The sequence below is a fragment of the Martes martes genome (assembly GCF_963455335.1).
Source record: "Martes martes genome assembly, chromosome: X".
Classification (NCBI taxonomy): domain Eukaryota; kingdom Metazoa; phylum Chordata; class Mammalia; order Carnivora; family Mustelidae; genus Martes; species Martes martes.
The window spans coordinates 36,434,114-36,442,502 of record NC_137897.1 but is presented as its reverse complement, the minus strand read 5'-3'; the positions used below and the strand labels follow the sequence as shown (position 1 = coordinate 36,442,502).

Genomic DNA, 8,389 nt, shown 5'->3' with positions numbered 1-8,389 from the left:
CTTCCCCATCTCTTCTCCATCTCTCTCTCTCTCTCTTTCTCCTCCATCTTTTGGTCTCTGCCTCAGCCTCTTTAGGAGTGTCTGTCTGTGTCTCTTGTATGTCTTCTGTCTCTTGCTTTCTTTTTTTTTCCCTTGCTCAGTCATGTGCAGCGGTTCACTAGGAACTCTTTTGGTTCTTGTGAGATCTTTAGGTCTTCCAAATTAAGTCATTTTGTTAAAAGATTTTCTCATAATAACCATAACCAGAAGACAACTGATTAAACAGGAGATGAATATTTAATGATAAATCCCTGAATACTTCATCTCGTAGAGCCCATTATGATTTGGGCGCCTTTAAAGCTCATTAGTTAATTCCTGCTGCATCTCTGTCAGACGGGTTTCAGCTTTAATCCTCCCCAGAGGAGACAGAAGTACAGCTGAGGCCCCTGAGCCTCCACTCTGAAGTGGGGTGACCCTGCCATGTTTGTATACCTCTATGCCATAGAGCAGAGAGGTCAGCAAACTACAGCCCTTGGCCCAAACTGTGCCTATTGCTTGTTTTTATATGAGTCAGGAGCTATGAATGCTGCTGACATTTTAAAAGGGTTTTAAGAAAAGGAGAAAAAGAATATTTGGCAGAGACAATACGTGTCCCGCAAAGCCTAGAATTCTTACTCCGCGGCTTTACAGAAGCACCTTGCTGGGGCGCCTGGGTGGCTCAGTCGGTTAATCGTCCGACTCTTGGTTTCGGCTCAGGTCGTGATCTCAGCGCCCTAGGATCGAGCCCCTTGTCAGGCTCCCTGCTTAGTGGGGCGTCTGCTTCTCCCTCTCTTTCCTGCTTGTGCTCTCTCACTCTCTCTCAAATAAATAAATAAAATCTTTAAAAAAAAAAAAAAAGCAGCTTCCTGAGTCCTGCTTTCGAGAATTTGGCATAGCCAAACCTATGATTTCCTCAGAACATTTAGAAGCCTGCTGCAACTTTCTCCATACTCTCTGTGGTAGGTTTTCCAGAAAACAGAGCCTAAAGCAGGGATGCTTGTGCAACTAGTTTAGTAAGGTACAGTTCCCCAGTGAAACCTCTAACGATTAAAGCAGTCAGGAGAGGGCAGAGGAAGCTATGCCAAGATGTGGGTTCGGTACAAATCGAGGCTCAGCTTTGATCTCATAGGGAGCTCTGTAATGCGAGGAATGCCGTGGAATTGTCCCACCTTGGGGCCGGGGAAGTGGGGGCTGGGCTTTAATACTGCAATGTTAGTAGTAATGTGCCCATGCCCAGAAAAGGGGTCTCTGTAACCTCGTAGTCCTCTTTGCATAAAGCAGTCCCTGGTAACCTAGCCCAGTTCTGGAGGACAGGTGAGCTAGTACCCCTAGCGCAATAGCCTGATGAAGGGCACTGGGACCCAGCAGTAACTGCCACACAAGTGACAATGAGGTAAGGAGACTACTGTAACCTTATACCCCTGGTTGAAAGGTTGTAGCCTCCCTTATACTCTGTAGACGTCCTTGACTCTAAGTGGCTGCCTGGGATAGACTCCCACAACCTGTCGGCAGATACACAGCCATGCCCAAGAGGAGGCATCAGACTTAGGAGCATGTGAGGAGACTGATCTGCCTTCTAGATTCAAAGGATAAAGAGTGATGGAATGTCTGAGCTGGACAGGGTTCAGAAATCATCAGTCCGGGCGCCTGGGTGGCTCAGTTGGGTAAGTGCCTGCCTTGTGCTCAGGTCATGATCTCAGGGTTCTGGGACTGAGCCCCACCCACATCGGGGTCCCTGCTCAGCGGGGAACATGCTTTTCCCTCTTTCTCTGCTGCTCCCCCTGCTTGTGCTCGCTTTCTGTCAAATAAATAGATCTTAAAAAAAAAAAGGTAATGAGATCTAATACCCTTGTTTTAAAGGGAAGGACAGGGGCGCCTGGATGGCTCAGTCAGTTAAGCATCCAGCTCTTGGTTTCTGCTCAGGTCATGATCTCAGGGTCGTGGAATGGAGCCCTACATGGGCTCCACGCTCTGCGGGGAGTCCGATTGTGATTCTTTATCTCCCTCTGCCCCTCCCCCCTGTTTGCTCTTTCTTTCTCTCTCTCTCTCTGTCTCAAATAAATAAATAAAATCTTCAAAAAAAATAAAGGGAAGGGCATTTACAAGGCTCCACAGGTGGCAAGCAATTACATCCCTGTATCGAAACTTACAGTTTGTTTTCACAATCTACCATCCATCCCTAGCCTTTGTGCCTAACATCATAGCATGTGTAGTTAGTGCTTCTATGTTTAAGGACAGGTGGGAAAAATTATTAGTTAATTTTCTCTACCATTTAATTCATTCACCACTATCCTTATAGCATGTGAAGTTATCCTCTATGTTGCTTAGTAATATTCTTCTAATAAACGTTGTATTTTGCTTTATTTTAATTATTTTTAAAAAGATTTTATGTATTTGAGAGAGAGAGTGTGTGCAAGAGACGGGATGGGCAGAAGGCGAGGAATAGGGAGAGAATGTCAGACTCCCCCACTGAGTGTGAGCCTGATGGGGGGCTTGATCTCAGGACCCTGAGATCATGACCTGGGCTAGAAAGAATGAGATCCTTAACCGACCGAGCCACCCAGGTGCCCCCAGACTTTGTATTTTATTTTAGAGAGGTTTTAGATTTGCAGAATTACCATTTAGATAGTGTAGAGTTCCCATATATACCACATCTTTATCACTGTTATTACCATCTGGAATTAATACAGTATAATACATATAATACTATACATGTATATATATATATATAGAGAGAGAGAGAGAGAGAGAGAGAGAGATATCTTTATTAAGCTGAAATTGGTTCATGCTGATGTCTCCAAGTCTAAACCATTACCGCATGACTCATTCTGGCTTCCTTCCCTGTAACCTCCCATTCCCAAGAGTGAGATCTGACTCCCATTGTCTGCTATCCAGTTAATTAACTGTTCAATTCCAGTATGAAAGTATGGTGTTTTCAGAATTGCTAAACTATACCCCCACGGGAAACAGTTCTATCAACTGGAGCACAGTGGTTAAATATAGGTTCTTTTGCTTTTAGTCTTATAAACTCTACTCATTTTCAGGTTGACTTATATTAGTGCCTTTTCATCCACTCCCCTGAAGTGAGGCTGTTCCAAACTTTTGTAATACATTGAGATTCTTTTGTCACATTCTACTTTACATCCTGAGATCTCCTGGCTTCCTAAAGGTTTTTGTTTGTTTTGTTTTGTTTTGTTTTGTTTTTAATTTGCACACATTATTAGGCTTAGTCTGCGCTGTTAAGCCCTATGGGTTTTGACAATGCTTAATCTATTATTCTCACAGTTACAGGATCATATATTCTGTAAAAGGCAAAACTATAGAGACGGTGAAAACATTAGTGGTATCCAGGGACTTGGGCAAAGGGATATGAGGATCAAATAGCTGAAGCATGATTTTTTTTTAGAGTGAGTGAGGAAGTGTTCTTTCTGTTTCTATTTTCCGGAAAAAATTATATAAACCTGCTATCGTTTTTTTCTAAATATTTGGTGCATTTCCCCACTGAAAGCATCTGGGTGTGGTGCTTTCTTTTTTGGAAATTAATTATTATTTCAAAATTTCATTAATAGATGTAAGGCTACCAGGTTAACTATTTCTCCTCCTGTGTGTTTTGTCAGTTTCTGTCTTTCAAAGAATTAGTCCATTGCTAGTTACCAAACTTGCAGGCAAAAGAAATGTTCTTAGTATTCCTTTATTATCATTTGAATGTCCATGTGATTAGTGGTGAGGAACCTTTTTTCATTTTTGATATTGGCAATTTGGGTCTTCTTTTTTCATTGGTTAACCTCTGTATGGATTTATTAATTCTATTGATCTTCTGGTTTTGCTGATTTTCTCTGTTGGTTTCCTATTTTCAGTTTCACAGACTTCTACTCTATTTTTATTTTTTTCCCCAAACACTTGCTTTAGGCTTAAGTTACTCCTCTTTGTCTTGTTTTCTAAGGCGTAAGCTGAACTTTACTGATTTTAGATCTTTCTTTTCTAACATATATTTGATGCTATAAATTTCCCTCTAAGCTCTGCTTTCATTGTCTCTCACAAATTTTGAGAAGTTGTATTTTCATTTTCATTTAATTTAACATACTTTTATATTATGTTCTTGAGATTTTTTCTTTGATCCATCTGTTACTACAGAAGTGTTGCTTAATATCCAAATATTTTGAGAGTTTCCAGGTGTCATCTTCTGTTGATTTCTCTTTTAAATTCCATTGTAGTCTGAGAACATACTTAGTATGATTTCTGTTTGTTTGTTTGTTTGTTTTTTTAATTTGTTATGGTATATCTTATGGTGCAGTAATGTGATCTATATTGGGGGATGTTCCTTGCAAGCTTGACAAGAATGTATATCCCAATGATGTTGAAGAGAGTATTCTATTAATGTCAGTTAGATCTAATTGTTTGCTACAGCTGTTCAAGTCACCGATAAGTTACTGGTCTCCTATTTCCTTGACCTATCAAGTAGTAACAGAGGTTTTGAAGTCTCCAACTATAAAACTGGATTTGTCTATTTCTCCTGTCACTTTGATCAGTTTTGGCCTCCTGCATTTTGGTGCTCTGTTATTAGGTTCATACATATTTAAGATTGTTAGGTCTTTTGGAGAATTGACTCCTTTGTTATTATGTCTTCTTCTTTTTATGCTTGACAAATTTCCTTGCTCTGAAGTCTACTTTGTCTCAATTTAACATAGCTACTACAGCATTCTTTGATTAGTGTTAGCATAGTATATTTTTAAAGTACCACAGTCTGAATATTTAAAGTAGACTCCTTGTGCAGTTCTGCCCTTCCAAGAAAAGTCAGTGCTTTTTGGTGTGCTTACTTTATTTCTTGTAAGGACTAGAGTGATGACTTCCAAGCTTTTTATATGTCAGAGCTGAAACCAGAAGTCTTACTAATCTTTTTAAAAATTAACTTCATCTTGGGGCACCTGGGTGGCTCAGTCAGTTAAGCATCTGACTCTTGATTTCAGCTCAGGTCATGATCTTGGGGTCTTGCGATCGAACACCAAGTTGGGCTCTGTGCTCAGCATGGAGTCTGCTTGTCCTTCTTTCTCTGCTCTTCCCCTGCTCTTTCCTTGTCTCCGTTTCTCTCAAAAAAATAAATTAATCTTTAAAAAATGAACATCTTCGTGCTATTTTCTTTCTCTCCAACCTGTATAAAAATCCTTCCCTTTTTTTCTCACAACCTCTTTCAGAGGGCTTCCTCAGCAGGACTGTTTGACCTCTGGAAATACTGTTTTGTTCTTTATACCATAGCTATTTGACTCTCAAAGTTCACAGAAGGCTGTACGACCTCACTCTCTACCCAGAAATTTACTAGTTCTCATAACTGGTCCCAACAATGATGTTAGCATCACTCATGCCTTTGTGAAACATTCATATATATTTTCTTGTAGAGATTCCATTGTGTTTTCTTTTCTTTCAGTTTCCTTTGGAAGAGCTCCAGAATATCAGTCAAGTTGTATGAATCCCAACTAAGAACCTAATTTAAATTCCTTCTCATGGGCTCCTGAAGGGCATAAAAAGTAAGGGTCTAGAAATTGGGGTAGGTGAGCATCAGTTTCAGTGTTTCTAACAGTCAGGATATGATTGCTTACACAGATTACAGTAGAGGACAGATAACAGCATAGATTTTCACATAACAAGAGGTATGGTGAGAGACACTCCAGAGTTGGGCAGGTGGGGATTGGGCAACATCTCAATAACACAGCTTAAAAAAAATATCTTTCTGCTCTGCCAAACCTAGTGTGTTGGGGTTTTGTGTCTTTGTTTAAAGATGGCTGCCCCATCTGCATCTTTCTCTCTTTCTCTTTCTCTCTTTCTTTTTCAGGTGGTTGACATCTTTATTGCTTTGGAGGTGAGCAGCAGGTGTTCAGGAGCTCTTGGTAGGGCAGGCCACTTCTTCTTTACCATCACAGGCTTCTGACTGCACAGGAAGGCTCTCGTTGTGCAAATGGCAGGCATGTGCAGATCTAGGTGGTATTTGTTCTTGTAGATCATGTGCCTGATGCTGCTGAGGGTGGCCTGGACATTCTGGTTCCATAAGTAGAAGGTGGTCGGTTTTTGCTGGTGGGATGTTGGCTTCATGTAACCACTACACCTTTCTTTCCCCTTAGCCCCACACTCCATGCCCATAGTCTAGTGGTGAATCAGCCCATGTAATGGAAGGAGTTGTGAGCCTTCAGGTTATTGGTGTTGGTAATGAATGTCTCCTTGTTCCTCTTCATCAGGAAGCTGGAGCAGTTCCTCAGGGACCATCCATTGCAGGTGGGCGGACATGGCGGCGGCTCTTCTCACTATGGCAGACAGAGATGGAAAGTGCATCTATCATGAAACAGGAAGGAAAAGAAGTGCCCCTATTAAGCTCTTTGTTTATAACCAGTTATATCACATGGGCATCACTTGTGGAAGAGAGACAGGAAGTGAGTGTAGCCTTTCTAAAAGTGTGCTATGGAGAAGGAGTTGAGGATGAGTGTGAAGTAATGCATGGTGGCAGCCTCTGTCAGCTGGCTGACCCAAGTTTCAGAAACAATATACTATGTCATTTGATCCTTATCACAACTCTCTGTCATAGAAACTGGATGGTTGGAAGTCTGATGTGGATTGAGGGGCAAGTGTTCAGACTTCGATATCATTATTTTTTCTTCTTCGTGTCTTTCCAGACCTATTTCACAATTCTGCCCCTCCATGAAGCTGGGCCACTCCAGTCTCTTTTCATGAAGAAACTCTTATTTTCTAGGCTAGTATTCTAAATAACACTATATTGTAAGTTTTGATATCTACTCAAAGAGACTCTTTTTTTCTGTTGATAACTTATTCATGCAGTTCCTGGTGATGTTAATGATAATCATTGTGTATATTCAAAAAGAGAATACAATTTACCCTATAAATAACTCCAAAAAGTATCTCTGATTCAGTCCTTCAGAAATCCTACACTGAAAAAATTCAATTGTACCCCTTACTTCTTATTTTGCTCTTTTTGTCATCAAAAATAAATATTGACATAGGTAAGTACTTTGAAATGAAAAAAAAGAGATGAAATCTTTTAGACAAAAAGGCAAAGGATGAAATAGTCAGTTTACCGGAAATATAAATGGAAAGCCAAGGTTGTCTGGGTGAGTCAGTCGGTTAAGCATCCAACTCTTAATTTTGGCTCAGGGTGTGATCTCAGCGTCTTGAGATCAAGCCCCTCGTGGGGCTCCATGCTCAACATGGAGTCTGCTTGTCCATCTCCCTCTGCTTCTCTGCCCACTCATTTGCTCTCTCTCAAATAAATAAATAAATAAAATCTTGTAAATGGAAAGTGAGCATATGAAAATGTTCAACTTAGAGATAATAAAAAAAATGCAAATTACTACTGGGTATTTACCGCAAAGATACAGATGTAGTAAAAAGAAGGGCCATCTCTACCCCAATGTTTATAGCAGCAATGGCCACGGTCGCCAAACTGTGGAAAGAACCAAGATGTCCTTCAACGGACGAATGGATAAGGAAGATGTGGTCCATATACACTATGGAGTATTATGCCTCCATCAGAAAGGACGAATACCCAACTTCTGTAGCAACATGGACGGGACTGGAAGAGATTATGCTGAGTGAAATAAGTCAAGCAGAGAGAGTCAAGTATCATATGGTTTCACTTATTTGTGGAGCATAACAAATAGCATGGAGGACATAGGGAGATGGAGAGGAGATGGGAGTTGAGGGATATTGGAAGGGGAGGTGAACCATGAGAGACTATGGACTCTGAAAAACAACCTGAGGGTTTTGAAGGGGCGGGGGGTGGGGGTGGGAGGTTGGGGAAATCAGGTGGCGGGTATTAGGGAGGGCACAGATTTCATGGAGCACTGGATGTGGTGCATAAACAATGAATTCTATTACGCTGAAAAGAAATTAAAAAAAAAAAGAACAAAATTAAAAAAAAATTAAAAAAGAAATGCAAATTAAACAATGAAATTGTTTCATCTATAAATTTGTAAATTATAAAATTTTAACACCCAGCTTTAACTAAAGATGAATGAATTAAGTTGCCTCATATAAGCCTGATATAAATTAGTATAAGTTGACACAAGTTTACTGCAGGGCAATATGGAAATCTGGGTTAAGATACTTAAAAATATTCACAGTGCATGAGCCATCAATTTCACTTCTTAAAAATGGATCTGCAGGAAATTAAGACGAATGTCCACTGGGATATAGCCAAAGTGTAATATTTTTAGTGTTACTGATGGCAAAATGTTTATAGATGTATGTGTGTGTGTATATGGAGGGAGACTAACTCTGAACAGAAATTTGTTTAAACTTATTTATGTAAAAACTATTGTGGTGTATATATGACATCAGATAGTTCCCACAGGAAACAGAGATGGTACAC

At 40.3% G+C, this 8,389-nt stretch overlaps 1 pseudogene across 1 annotated transcript; it reads right to left on the bottom strand.

The window, feature by feature from the left end:
• Positions 1-5,887: 5,887 nt before the first annotated feature.
• LOC308337211 (large ribosomal subunit protein eL28-like) lies at positions 5,888-6,294 on the bottom strand (annotated as a pseudogene). Its single transcript has one exon. The product of its transcript is annotated as a large ribosomal subunit protein eL28-like (transcript).
• Positions 6,295-8,389: the final 2,095 nt, after the last annotated feature.